The 13,875-nt window shown below is 42.5% G+C and overlaps 1 protein-coding gene across 4 annotated transcripts in view; it reads right to left on the reverse strand.

Moving 5' to 3' along the window:
• Nucleotides 1-13,875, reverse strand: part of SNX14 (sorting nexin 14) — a 647,427-nt gene that overhangs the window by 538,771 nt on the left and 94,781 nt on the right. The window lies entirely within an intron of this gene.

Raw genomic sequence — 13,875 nt, forward strand, 5'->3', positions numbered from 1 at the left:
ATATAACATTAACATTAACATCTAGATGATTACCTTGGAGACGTTACGCTGGGCTGGCTGAGTGATGTTCATCGGACGTTCCTCAGCACTCCGTTTGAACTGGATGAAGTTCAGGAGGCAATCATGGGTATGCAGTCTGGCAAGGCCACTGGACTGGACGGTATTCCTATGGAATTCTATAAGACATATATAGATTTGATGGCTCCAATACTGTGAGAAGTTTATGAGGAATCGTTGGGAGGTTGGCTCCCTTCCCCCTTCTATGAGAGAAGCTCTTATCATATCTCTGTTGAAACCTGACAAGCCCGCTCATCTGTGTGGGTCATATCAGCCTCTCTCACTTCTCAATTGTGATGCCAAGATCTTGGCCAAACTTGTTGCTAATCGCTTGAGCCTGCTGTTAGAGCACCTGATCCTCCCGGATCAATCAGGATTTGTCCCGGGCAGGGCTACTTCCCATAACCTGAGGACCCTCTTCACTATTTTGCATAATGTCTCGCCAGAGCTGCCATTAGCGGCGATATTCCTAGACGCCACAAAAGCCTTTGATTCCGTTGAATGGAATTATATCTTTGGGGTATGCTCCGGATGGGGTTCCCACCGCTGTTTTTATCATGGATCCGGTTATTGTATTATCGGCCAGGGACCAGGATACTTATCAACGGGCATGTGTCGCATAGCTTCATGATTACTAGAGGCACTCATCAGGATTGCCCGCTGTCGCCATTGCTATTTGCGCTGGCGACGGAACCTCTGGCGGCGCGCTTGAGACAACGCCACAATGACATGGCCTTGCGATGTAACCCGAGACAAATACTGGTATCGATGTACGTTGATTACATCACTCTATATGTGAGAGATCCTCAGGCTAATTTGAATGCTCTCCGAGAATTTATGAGCGTACAGAGACTACATTTTATGCCACTATCTCGGCGTGGACGCGTATTGTGCAGCTCCTTGGTGCTCCCATGATCTACTCCCCACTCTTGCCCCTCACATACCACCCCAACATGCCCCTCTTGCAGGAAACACTCTTTCACAGACTTCAAGAACGCACGTCACTCAAAACCTGGGGGGAACTGTATGCGAATGGTCAATTCCGGGACTCCGACGATGTTTTTACGGATGTACAGTGCACTCCCTAAGATACATTCCTGTACATACGGCTTAAACAAGGGATCAGATCACTTCATTCAGATTTTCCATGCGAACCTCCGACACTCTCACCATTACATTTGCTCCTCCAACAGACAGCGCCTAAACGCTTAGTATTCCTAATATACCGTGTGGTCCAAGCGCAGCGAGAGGTTGAAGCTCCGGCATCCCGCTCACACTGGGGGGAAGATCTGGTATCTCCCATAACAGAAGAGCAATGGGAATATTGTTGCTCACAGACTGAACGGATTTCGGCAAGCAGCAGGTTGCGCATCATCCACTACAAATATTTAAATAGACTATATCATACACCAGCTAGACTGCATAGGCCTGGAATTGTCCGGGAGTACATGAATATTGGGGACAGGTTTTTGAAGATTTGCACCAGATGACCGGTGTGCAATTACAGGTCACACCGCTTTTAGCGTTACTGAGCTATGTTAAAAATGTACCCTTGATCCATCGTAGATACGTAGCCATGGCTCTCTTGATGGCCAAGAGACGCATAGCTTGTCGCTGGGGCAGGGGAAGAGCGCCCAAATTCAAGGATTGGCTAAATGATATGGTCTACTGTCAGGAACAGGCTGCTGTATATGCTGAATTACTGCCCTGTGCGTCCAGGCCTAGAGGCATCTGGTCGCCACTGACGTCCTATTTGACGACGAGGCCTGAGGTAGCTAATTATTCATGAGTGCTTTAAGGTGCATGTTAAGTGTTGCTCATACCCACGGACACATGCGCGGATGTGTGTAACAGATGGAGTCAGCTGACTGTTATTGGATATGGACGCTGGGGTGAGCAAGGACTGACGGAATATGCGTGTGCTCTTGGCCGCTCCCTCCTATTCCGCAAGTATTATTGATGTCGCAAGTAGTGTGTTTCATGCTGCACTGGTCACCACATGCTGTTGTAGGTAGTGGGAATCTGACTGCACCGCCACGTAATGTACCTGTGAAAAGATTTTCTTTTTTCCTTGTTAAATGCCTGAATCTCCATCGTTATATTGATTGCTGAACGCGGCCGGCCCGAAGTGGTTGTAGGCGGCTTGCTGTGTACTTTTAATATTGCTTGCATCAATTCTTCATTTAATCATTGTTCTACGCGCTGCCGGCCGCTCCACGGATGTAGGCACGAAGCTGTGTTGTATGTTGTTATGACCAATAAAGGTTTTTGAAAATCACAAAAAAAAAAAAAAGTATCACGTTAAACATGCCACTGCGGTGCCTGTATGTGCAGTTTTAACCGGCAATGTCAACCTCGCAAAATAAACATTTGGCCAGGCCCAAACCTTTCTTTGTAATACATATATCACCACTAATGTAGGCCCTGGACAACCCCAAGGGCAGGATGTAGTGTAATTAAAAAGTTGAACATGTACTGTTAAGTTTTACATGTCCTGGTAAGGAAACACTCTTAAATTAGTTTTTTACTACTGCTAGGCCCATTTCTCCCATAAGATAACTTTGGAGTTGCCTTATTGTGTTTTATAAGTGTAATTTCAAAATGGGAAGAGATAACTGGTTCATGATTGATGTTTCTGGATTCCTAATTTAAAATACAAAATTTGGGTGAAGTCCAATTTTAAATTCCAATTCTGAAAATGCTACTTTTAGAAAGTTGGCATTTCCTTGCTTTAGTCATTTCGTGCCTGCAGCCAGTCTCTGGTCACATGACTGGGTGTAGTTGGCAGTTGAGCTTTGTGTATTCCTCCTAGACAGCCACACACAATGGGAGCTTAGATGTGACTGGATTGGCCATCACTGGCATGATGGAAGGGAGGGGCTGGGCCAGCCTCACTTACACTTGAACAGGCTTTGTTCAGTCTCCACAAAAAGGGCTGCATAGCCCTTGTAGTTAGTCTGGAGCCAGAGCCAGGAAGGCAGGGCATCTGTGCACTTCAAAAAGGCATGTCTCTAGAAGTTTCTCTCCACTTCAAAGGCACAATTGTTTTTAAAATAAGGACCTCAGACACCATCACTTCAGGGCACTTCTGGACCTGTGGATACTCTGCCAGGAAGATGGACTGCTGTGCTGCTACAAGGACTGCTGTGCTGCTACAAGGACTGCTACTTTGTAGGACTGCTGTTGTAAAGGAACTGCTGCCCTGCTGTGCTGATCTATTACCTGCTGCCCTCTTGAACTTGAACTAGACCTGCAACTTCATCTTGAACCCAGGATGCCAGAGTGACTCAAAAGGCTAATCTGCTGTCCTCCTGATCTGGGCCTCAGGGACATAAAAGTCTGCCTAGCAGCTCTTGGAACAGTCTTCAGTACGTTTTTGACCCCCCAAGTGGTGCCTCTCAGGTCCTGGACCATTGGTGTGGCTCTCGAGCTCTTGAAATCAAGCTTTTGGGCTATTTTTGACTCCAAACAGGCCCATTCATACCTGAACTACGCTGCTCGCTCCAAAAATCGATACAAAAGGGGATGATGGACGGAGCGTTTGAGCAAATCAAACACTCACCCCCAGTCAAATGATCTGGGTTTAATCCATCACCATTCTTTAGCCCACTCAGCCACCCCATTTCAGACATGGCTATATGCAAATCAGTCTGACCCTTTGCCTCATGGGAAAAGTCCAGCCCGAACTGCCAAGCCATGTCTTCCATGGACCGGAAACAAGCATCCTGGGACCGGTTTCGGATTCATAATCCTCATCAGCCAGGCTATCTTGAATCCAGTGGCCAAGTGAGCAAGGGACTCACGTCTGAGCATACCCTGCCACACTTAGGGCGAACAAAGCGATACAAAAGGGGATGATGGACGGAGCGTTTGAGCAAATCAAACACTCACCCCCAGTCAAATGATCTGGGTTTAATCCATCACCATTCTTTAGCCCACTCAGCCACCCCATTTGCCAGGATGCCAGAGTGAATCAAAAGGCTAATCTGCTGTCCTCCTGATCTGGGCCTCAGGGACATAAAAGTCTCCCTAGCAGCTCTTGGAACAGTCTTCAGTACGTTTTTGACCCCCCAAGTGGTGCCTCTCAGGTCCTGGACCATTGGTGTGGCTCTCGAGCTCTTGAAATCAAGCTTTTGGGCTATTTTTGACTCCAAACAGGCCCATTCATACCTGAACTACGCTGCTCGCTCCAAAAATCAGCAGGAGCCGCCACCAGCCTGTCTCTTTACTCAGCAGCAACGATAATGCACCACCAGGCCTGCTCTTCGCATCACACCGACTGCCGCTTATGATGCTCCCTTTGCTCCTCATGATCCTCTATAATGCGAAAGGGACTCGGTACAAAAATTGAGAAGGTAAAACTTCAGCAGGAATAATTTTGGGACTGTATCTGACTCGTGCTCCATTACGGTTAGCCTAAACATTTGACTCTGGCGTGCTACAGAGCGACCAAATAGCAGGGGTTGGCGCATTCTGTTTCTACGCACTATTTTATAGTTTATTATTTAAAAATTCATAACTCGTATCTAGCTGTCACATAGCATGGTGCATGATTGATTGCCCTTTTGAAAGAGTTGTAAATTGCAGCATGGTGTGTGTGGGAAGTGTTTTGTTGCTGAGCATAGGTTAGCCTGGGCTAAGAGCACGAAGTAGTGTAAGGGGGCCTGCACAGGGTTTTTCACAGACAAGATGCCTTTCCATGATGCCTCGGGCTTGGGAGTGAAATAATCGGTTTAGTTTGAAATGCTAAGGCGCCCGGTCTGGTGCCAGTGTCTGCATGTATGAAGTCGTGGGTACCTGGTCTAGGGTATTTTATCCAACACATGCTCTCTGAAGTAATGGTGCAGTTACGGTAGTGGGTTAAAGCCAGGAAACCGGACCACTCACGGAGAAGACCTGTCTAAAGAAACAGCCCTTGCTCGTAGTGTCTCAAGCCTCTGGCATTTGTCGTCTGCAGTGCAGCTCAGCGTCGATCTGAGTACAAACTGTGAATTATGGTTATGGACACTGGAATTATATGACTACGGAGTGCCAATTAGGGGCAAGGAATAAAACGTACTGTGTTAAGTTATTTTACATAGCTTTGAAGGATGCCCATATCTCCGGGAGGGTAACCTGCTGCATGAGGAGGAGAGAGGATGTGACGTAACGGGCAGAGCTGCCGACTTTGAGCTGGGGAACCAGGTTGGAGCCTCGGCATTGGCTCCACATCCTGTGATTCCGGGCAAATCCCTTAATCTCCACTTGCCTACAAAAAAATGAATGTATCCTTGTGTAAGGTAACTTTTGCTCATGTAAAGCACTCCAATACCTTCCGGTCGGGTTTCCGCTATATAAAACTGCAACAACAAAAAAATCTGGACTGTTTGAGGTAGTGGAAGAGCCAGGATTTCAGTTTCTTGCTGAATTCAAGGACGGAAGTGGCAGCTCTGATGTGGTAGTGGTAGGGGAGCTCGAAGCAGGCTTTAGGGGTGATGTAGGAAAAATCGCTACCCTGATGCAGCATATTATGCAAACAAACATGTTTTGATGTGTCTTGCCTGGAAGTAAGGGAATGCCTTTAATTAACACTGTACTTTCTACTTGAGGAAGTGAAAGGGAATTTGTAAAACATACACAATCAAGCACTCACAGAAAACAAGCACATTAGTACACACTTCTTGTAGTAAAAGCTGCACTTTTTTTGATTGAAGCATCCCAAATAGGTTATAACACTTTTCATTTTAGAGTTTACCTTTAATTCACACTATATGGCCTCTGGAAATGCATCTTTCTGTTAGGAAAGAGCCCATTGTAACAATCGGGCATAATTCAAATTTATTTTTATATCCTTTTATTAACAGGAGATACTTTATAAGAAATTCTCACATATCAAAGCTCAAGATGTTCAAAGCATTTATGTGATTTGCAAAAACTCAGATTTGGAGTTTGCAACTGCAAAATGCTCTTTGTAATGTACTTCAGAAGATACCTTTTTAGAACAAAGCGATTGCAAGTTTTGCAATTGGGTTGCCGAAATTTCCAAGGGAATAGATCTAAATAAATATAATACCCTAGGAAGAACATTCATCTTTATAATATTGCCTTTACCTATCAGGGTAAAATAAAACTTACTCCATCTCCCCCAAAGAATCACTAATATTACGCAGTAATGTCCCCCAATTAGCATCTACTAGTTCTGTCATCGATGTCCGAATTTTTATGCCCAAATATGTAACTTCACTAACCAGTCTAGTGTCTTGCAATGTAATGTTATCAGTACATAAAATTGGCGTTTTGGAAACATTCAATTTATAGCCGGACACCTGACCAAAATTGAGTGCCAGCCGCTCAATCTCTTGCAGTGCTGTAGCCGGATCAGCAGAAGTCACAGCTATATCATCTGCATATGCAAATACTGAGTGAGGGACTTCCTTCTACGACAAAGGGCCTGATCAACTGACTCTTACATAGCATGTTCACAAGAGGATTTATGTATAAAGCAAAAAGTAAGGGGGAGCAGGGGCATCCCTATCTCGTCCCTCTTGTAATATTTACTACATCTGAGGTCATCCCCATTGCAGCTATTCTAGCAACCGGTGAAGCATACAAAACATGTAAGGCAGTCATAAAACCTTTCTGAAAACCCGCATTTTTCATTAATCTCCACAAATAGTTCCACTCCATGCGATCAAACGCTTTTTCTGCATCCAATAAAATTAACCCTAATCCCTTTGTTCTAAATTCCTTTGGGCCCCGGGTAAGCCCCGCTGTGCCAGCAGATTCATGACTCTTCCAAGCGCAAGAGGAGGCTTGGCAATACATGATTTTCTTTTTTATTATTATGTTTGCTTTTGCAAAAAATGGTGGTATTACTGATCGATCAGGATGTGGGTAACTCAGCAGAGGCCCCTTTAATATTTCAGTTAATTTTAGGATCAGAGGCAAAAGGATGCTTATTTAAAGAAACTGATGGTAGCTACTACAAAAGGACTAGATTCAAAGTTTTGGAAGCTGCATGTAAAGTCTGGAGAAAGGTACGTAAGCTAATAGACCTAGAAGGGCTTACATATTATACACCAACGAATACGGTAAAGCTCCTCCCAGCTAGATTTTGAGATAGGGTGGCTTTAAGTTGGAGACATAAGGGTATTGCCCAAATTGGAGATCTTTAGGTGAATGGGGGACTAATTACGTTATATGAAGACCTTGAGAGGCATTATAGTTTGCCCAATTCCCAATTCTTTAAATTTCTCCAAATGTGTGACTTCCTCAGTCGTAAACACTTGATATTGAGACCAAATCCACTTATTGAGGGTGTAAAGTCCCAGGCAAAAATAGGAGGGTTATATAAAATTTAGCTTTCTTTGAGAATGGATGATCTGCAGAAACATAATGAGCAATGCGTCGTATCGTTGCGAGAGCCTGATATATCTATAGAGGATGCAATTGTTAGATCCAGGGAAGTTTTTTTATCTGCGAACTTTAAAATACAATTTTTCAAAACTGTATTCAATTTATATTACACTCCTGCACATATGTTTAAATGGGGAGATCGCTATGATGGAAAATGTTTTCGATGTGGGGGAGACAATGCAGACTGTATCCATATATTTTTTAGCGGTGCCAAACTGACTAATTATTTTAATGATATTGAAAATTTATATCCAATATCTTTGGGCCTTCGCTCAATATTTCACCGGCCTTAATGCTTTTAGGGATTGGTCAAGTAGTAGAAAAGGGGAATTTCTTCTATTAACATTGTCACTTTTTGTTTGTTGCTGTAGCACGATTATGTATAGCTTCTGATTGGCTACGGCCTGAGCCTCCAACGTTTGAGTGTTGGCGGGCCAAAATGTATAACTTACCTAATCCAGAATATAGTTTGTATTCTATAAAGGGGGCATGAAAACGTAAATTAGGTTTGTACATATGGGGAGCCTTTTCTGCATATATGAATGTAGGATTAATCGCTGTTTTGTCTTTGGTTTGTTTCCCCTTGCACTGATACTGTGAAAATAAAATAAATAAAAATAAAATTAAAAGAAGATGATAACTTTTGTCCAACTCTAACAAGCATTTGCAATGTAATAGGTCTCACAATTGCAAGATTTTGAGCTATTGGCATTGTAAATGACAATGCCTTTTATTTATGTGTTTAATAAAACTGATTTTAGAAGAGCAGCACCATACAGCAGACGATGGGATTACGAAGTGGGAGCGATACTGCAAAATGCTGGTAAGACAGTGCTGTAAGAATAAGATCCCAGCACACGCAGTAAACATCAAAAGGATAGCCTACCCTTGGATAACTAAACAGCTTATCTCAGCGAAGAAATCATTAAACAGAGAATACCGTAAATTGAAAAAGGACACTACTTATACAACCCAGGAGGAGAAAATAAGAGTAATGCATCAGAATTATAAGCAGGCAGCGTGGAGAGCCAAGAAAGACCATTTGGAAAAGTTCTGGACTAGAGTGCTCAACACATGTATAACAAGAAACCCTAAAGACTTCTGGAAAATCATAAATGAAATTGATAAAGATCAATCCTCTTAATATAATACAAACATTTCTGAAGAATAAAGGGTGAAGTATTTGAAGAAGCACTATTCCATCACGCAAGCAACAAAGGACAAGGAAAAAGTATCTGGCACTGAACTATATAGCAGCCCTGGCCAATAGTGCGGTCACAGAAAAAGTGTATACAAGAAGTTCACAGCCCTATAAGCACACCTTCAGGGGAGGCCAATGTCGGATCCGTGTTAGACAGGTGCCTTTCAGGGATTCCTGATCAAAATCTAAGAATCATAAACAGTTTATACAACTCAGTGCCTGAGAATCAGTTGATTCCTGACTCATGGAATGGATACATTATTCACCCAATTTATAAATGTGGCAATAGGAGTAATCCTGACAACTATTGATTAATTGCACCACTAGATCTAGACTCCAAATACTTCGCAAGCCTAGTTCTGCAAGACTTAGCAGCATCGGTAAACACTTTGGTATTTATCCCATGGAATCAATCAGGCTTTCACTCCGGGCAGGACACATTATCAAATCTTGCTGCCCTTAACATCTGTATGACAACCGACTTTACTTCCAAAACTATGCTTTATGGCAGTTTTGTTGATAACAAGGTGGTTTTCAATAGGGTCCCGCGTGAATTATTACAGCAGAAATTAACAAACAATGGGATCCCAACAACCATCCTGAGAGCAATCCAATTTTTGTATACTGAAACATGGCTCCGTGTAAAGCTGAGAGATGGTACTAAATCCTTGTGGAAGATATATATGACAACAGGACTGAAGCGGGGGGGATGTTTTCGCCCCGCTGCAGTTTTAACATTTATATCTCAGATCTGTCACATTATTTAAACTTCTTGAATGCACACTCGCCAAAACGTAGCCGCCTTCCTATGACTCACATTTTACACGCTGACTATTTGCTTCTACTGAACCTGACCCCCATAGGGCTGCAGCACCTTTTAAACTGTTTCTTCATTTACACGCAGCAGGATACATTGAAGTAAACCTCAAGAAAACTAAAGTGTTTAAATTCACACAGGGAATTAGAACACCTGGCGCTCGGACTATTAACGGTTCCCTGCTTTTATGCTGATCACAGTACAATGATCTCAGAGTGCTGTTTGACTCTAGAGGCTCCTTTATTCTGCATATGGAGGTCATGAAGTCAAAGGGCACCTCCTTAACAGCAGGATTCAGTCTGCTCGTAAAAACCATGAACTGTCCCATTGTGGGACCCCAACAGAAAGTGATGGCAGCGAAACACTTACCCACACTAGCACATGGCCTTGAACTTGCAGTAGAGAAGACACAAACTCCTGGACCTATTAACTGCAAAAACCCATTGGTCAACTATCAAATTTCCAAACTATACTACACAGGCCCTGCTGCGTCTAGAGTTCGGCCTCACAAAAGACAGCTGCGTTATTAAAAATGCTTTCCTGAAGATGTGCCACAGTTTTCACCTGGCTGGAAAAAACACCTAATCAGCCCTGGTCTATCTGGAAATTACCAATCTGACCTCAAACTTTAGGCTAAATGATTATCTACAAGACGTAATCCAAGTTCTTCATGCAGGAATTTTATGGAATCTTCAAGTTTCACCTAAAGAATTCAACAAATACATTACTGAATTACCAGGTCACTTTATTCACAAGACGATAAAGCAACCCTGGTGAGCAAAGCTTTTGCCTGCCAAGTCATAAATTCTAACATGCTCCTAAAACCTCAGTCTTATTTTGATCATGGATAGCCAATCCATTTAAAGTTAGGATTCATGCACCGACATCTTGGGCCAAGCCAAATCTGGACAAGACTCCAACCTGGACCAGAATAACAGAGGAGACTAGTGCAGGCTCTATGGAAAGAGAGAGAAGGCAATGATACATATTCTTAGTGTCAGTCCGGCGCTACTCCTCAAAAGAAGAACATTGAGGGGCCTCTTTATTCATGCCGCAATAAGAACTTTTAGACAAGCACTCACCCAAGGCTTCAACCCAGCACACACACCTGAACATAAGGGTTGTTACAATTGTACAGCTATTTGTGACTGAAGTAAAGGCTTATAACGGTGAGAGCAAGTCAGGAAATCATATGAAATTAATTAGTTAGACCACTGGAACTTGGCAACATCTGCAAGAATTGGATATATGAATATTTTGCCTAACCGATGTAAAAAACCTTTTAGCTGAATACACTAACTGCTTTATTGAGTCATTTTTACTGTAATGGTTTTAATGTGTTATTTCTATGTGAAATGGTTTTAGTAACTATGCACTTAATTAATAAACTTGAAATTTGATATCAATTAGTCTTCAGAAATCTTAATTTAAGGTCTGTACATGTATCATCTAGTCACTTCTATTAAATTACATTACTGGAGAAAATTAGCCTTCAATAAATGATTTTGCTTTGCTCAAACTGATCTCCCTTACGGCCATTTGCATGTAACCACCTAGCCATCTCCTTTATTTAACATGATGCATTTTATTTTACAGGATCTTCTGCTGTTCATTCTTTGCGCGGTGCAGATTGATTAGGTATGCCAAGAACTTGCCGGTATGGTCCCCCATTCCCACCTTTATACCCATTTCTCTTCTCTGTACCAAAATAGTGATTCTCAGTGGTTAAACTGAACTATTTCTCCTCTGCTCTCAGACACACTATTTCAATCCATAGTCAGTCATACTCTTTCACCAGCACACCTGACACAAGCATATTGGTCTCCTTCAGGGCAGTGGGGCCTGCATACCGTTAACGTACATCTGGCTCGCTCCCCTGTCACATCATGACAAATTCCCTCAAAGGGAAGTAAAGAGTTACACTTATTCTGGCATGAACCCAGCCTACTATTCTGCTAAGATTCTCAGTGAATAAGGATGATTCAACACCAAAGAAGTTGTATTGCTCCAAGCTATACTGTTGACAGTCTAATCCGTTTTTCACAAAACATAGTTAATTACGTTTTATTTTCAATTGCTTGTGTATGGCATCTTTCTTTGAGGCAACAGAAGAGGCCGCCATTGCTCCCACCAGACAAGGGTACTATTGACCATCATCTTGCCCTTGTGGAGCAACTCATTAATTTCTTTCATCAAAGTGGTAATCTTCTCCAACAGAGCCTGAGAAGCTGTGTTCTCTACACAGGCTTTACAATTGGTAACCAAACAGTATGGAAGGCTACTATTTGCTTTTTGTTTTCCAGCTTCACGTATAATACAGTCACAGATAAACATTAATCTATGATTAAAAAAAAACAGTCAACAAGATTATCAATTACCAACAAGAACACTACATGATTTTTTTTTTACATAACGCAATTGTTACTTACCCTGCAAGCATCAGTTTATAGCGTGTAACGCTTTAGATTCACATGCTCTGCATATTCCTGCCATTTAGTGCTGGACTCAGGCATCTGCTAGTTGTTTAACTCCAAAGAAGTCTTTTGATTCACAAGATGTGCTGTGCCAGTCTACACTGTGATGGACAACGCACATTAGCACTGAATCCATCTTGGATTGTTTTTGGCACAGCAGGGGAGAATGTTTATAGAGTGCTGAATGAGTATAGTATAGTGCATCATGCGTATTGTGCAGTGTCAAATAGATGGCAAAAAGAATCAATCTGCAAATAGCATATCCTTCTGGGAAGGAGGCTGGGCGCATGTGAATCTACATCAGAACACACTACTAACTGATGCTTACATAGTACGTAACATTTTCTATTCTTACATGTGTGGCGGTCAATACATATGTTCTACATAGACGGTAGAGCAGTACCTTACATAAGCAATGGCTAGCCAATGGCTAGGCAAACAAGTCCTCAAGACTGTATGGCCAACCACAGCCAGCTGGCAGGTAAGGATGTCCATACCGTTGTGTTTGGTAAAAGTGTGTGGTACGGACCAGGAAGAGGATTTGCAGATGTTAGCTAACTGAATGCTACCCAAGAAAGCTATGGTTGCACCTTTCTTAGGAGGTAAAAAGTGCCTTAAGAGGAACATGTAGGACTCGGTTATCTTTGTGGTGGCATTTGAATGCACTTGACTATCCATCATGCTATACCCACTTTAAAGAAAGGATGGCTTTTGCTAAGTTTCACAAAGGCTACAAAGAGTTGGTCAGACTTGAGATAGGGCTTGGATCTTTCAAGTAATAGATAAAATCTCTTTTAACTTCTAACATGTGTAGAGCTCTTCCTGCTACAGATTCTGACTGCAGAAAGAAGAATCCGAGCTCTATAGGCTTATTAAGGTATAATGGGGATACCACCTTTGGGAGAAATTTAAGATTGGTTCAGAGAACCACGCTATCCTCGTGAACCTGAATGAAAGGTTCTTGAAAGGTGAGAGCCTTCAGCTCATTGACACTTCAGAAGGACACATTCGGGAAAAAGGCACTGAAGAGGGCATGAGAGTAAAGTTTCAAGGAGTGGACCCAAGAGCCTTGTGAGCACTACATTAAGGTTCCACACAGGGACAGGAGGTATGACGCCCTCTTAAGACTTCTCATGAATGCCTTGACTATTGGGATCCTAAACAAGAATGAATGTTTTTGAAGTTAGGCTGCAACAAATTCTAGGTGTAGCCAAGGCCAGACTTCTGCAGATGTAAAAGATAGCAGATGATGTTGTGGAACTTGGTGTTTACTGGGTTCACGTGTTTGAACATGCAGTAGTGGACAAACATTTTTCACTCTGCAGCACAGCCAGTCCGTGTAGTAAGCCTGTGTGCTTCCCTCAAAATGGTCATGAATTTGTCAGGTGGATTATACACACAAGCGCATAGGATGACAATGCCCTTCGCTAATGCACATCTACCTACAATATTGCCCGGATAATAGTGTATTAAAATGAAAAGTATGTTGAGGTACTCTCAAAGTCCTAATCCTCATGCCACCTAGGAGGAAACACAATCTAGAAAGAAATCTCTCTAGAGAGATACATATAAATACACAAATACTGAGGCACACAAAAATCAGTCCATACCATAATGTATATGTGTCAATGACCATAGCAATAATCAAAAGTAATCCATTCCAAGTTTTACTTTCATTTCATTTCTGGATTTCCTTCAATGTCTGACAGCCGACACGTGTTGCATCCTATGGATCTTTTCAAGGCAAAAACGAACGGAAGAGTAACCAAAGAGCCAAAAAATCATAAGCAGGAAGTGCTATCAAGTACTGGGCTCCTTGAGTGGATGATTATAGCAAACCTTGTGAGAACAGGTCTGAAGGGCGAGATGTTGGAAGGGGATGTGTGAAATCATACGAAGTGGCAATTGCAAACCACAGCTAAACCCACTTT

Source organism: Lissotriton helveticus, chromosome 6 (assembly GCF_964261635.1).
Source record: "Lissotriton helveticus chromosome 6, aLisHel1.1, whole genome shotgun sequence".
Lineage (NCBI taxonomy): Eukaryota > Metazoa > Chordata > Amphibia > Caudata > Salamandridae > Lissotriton > Lissotriton helveticus.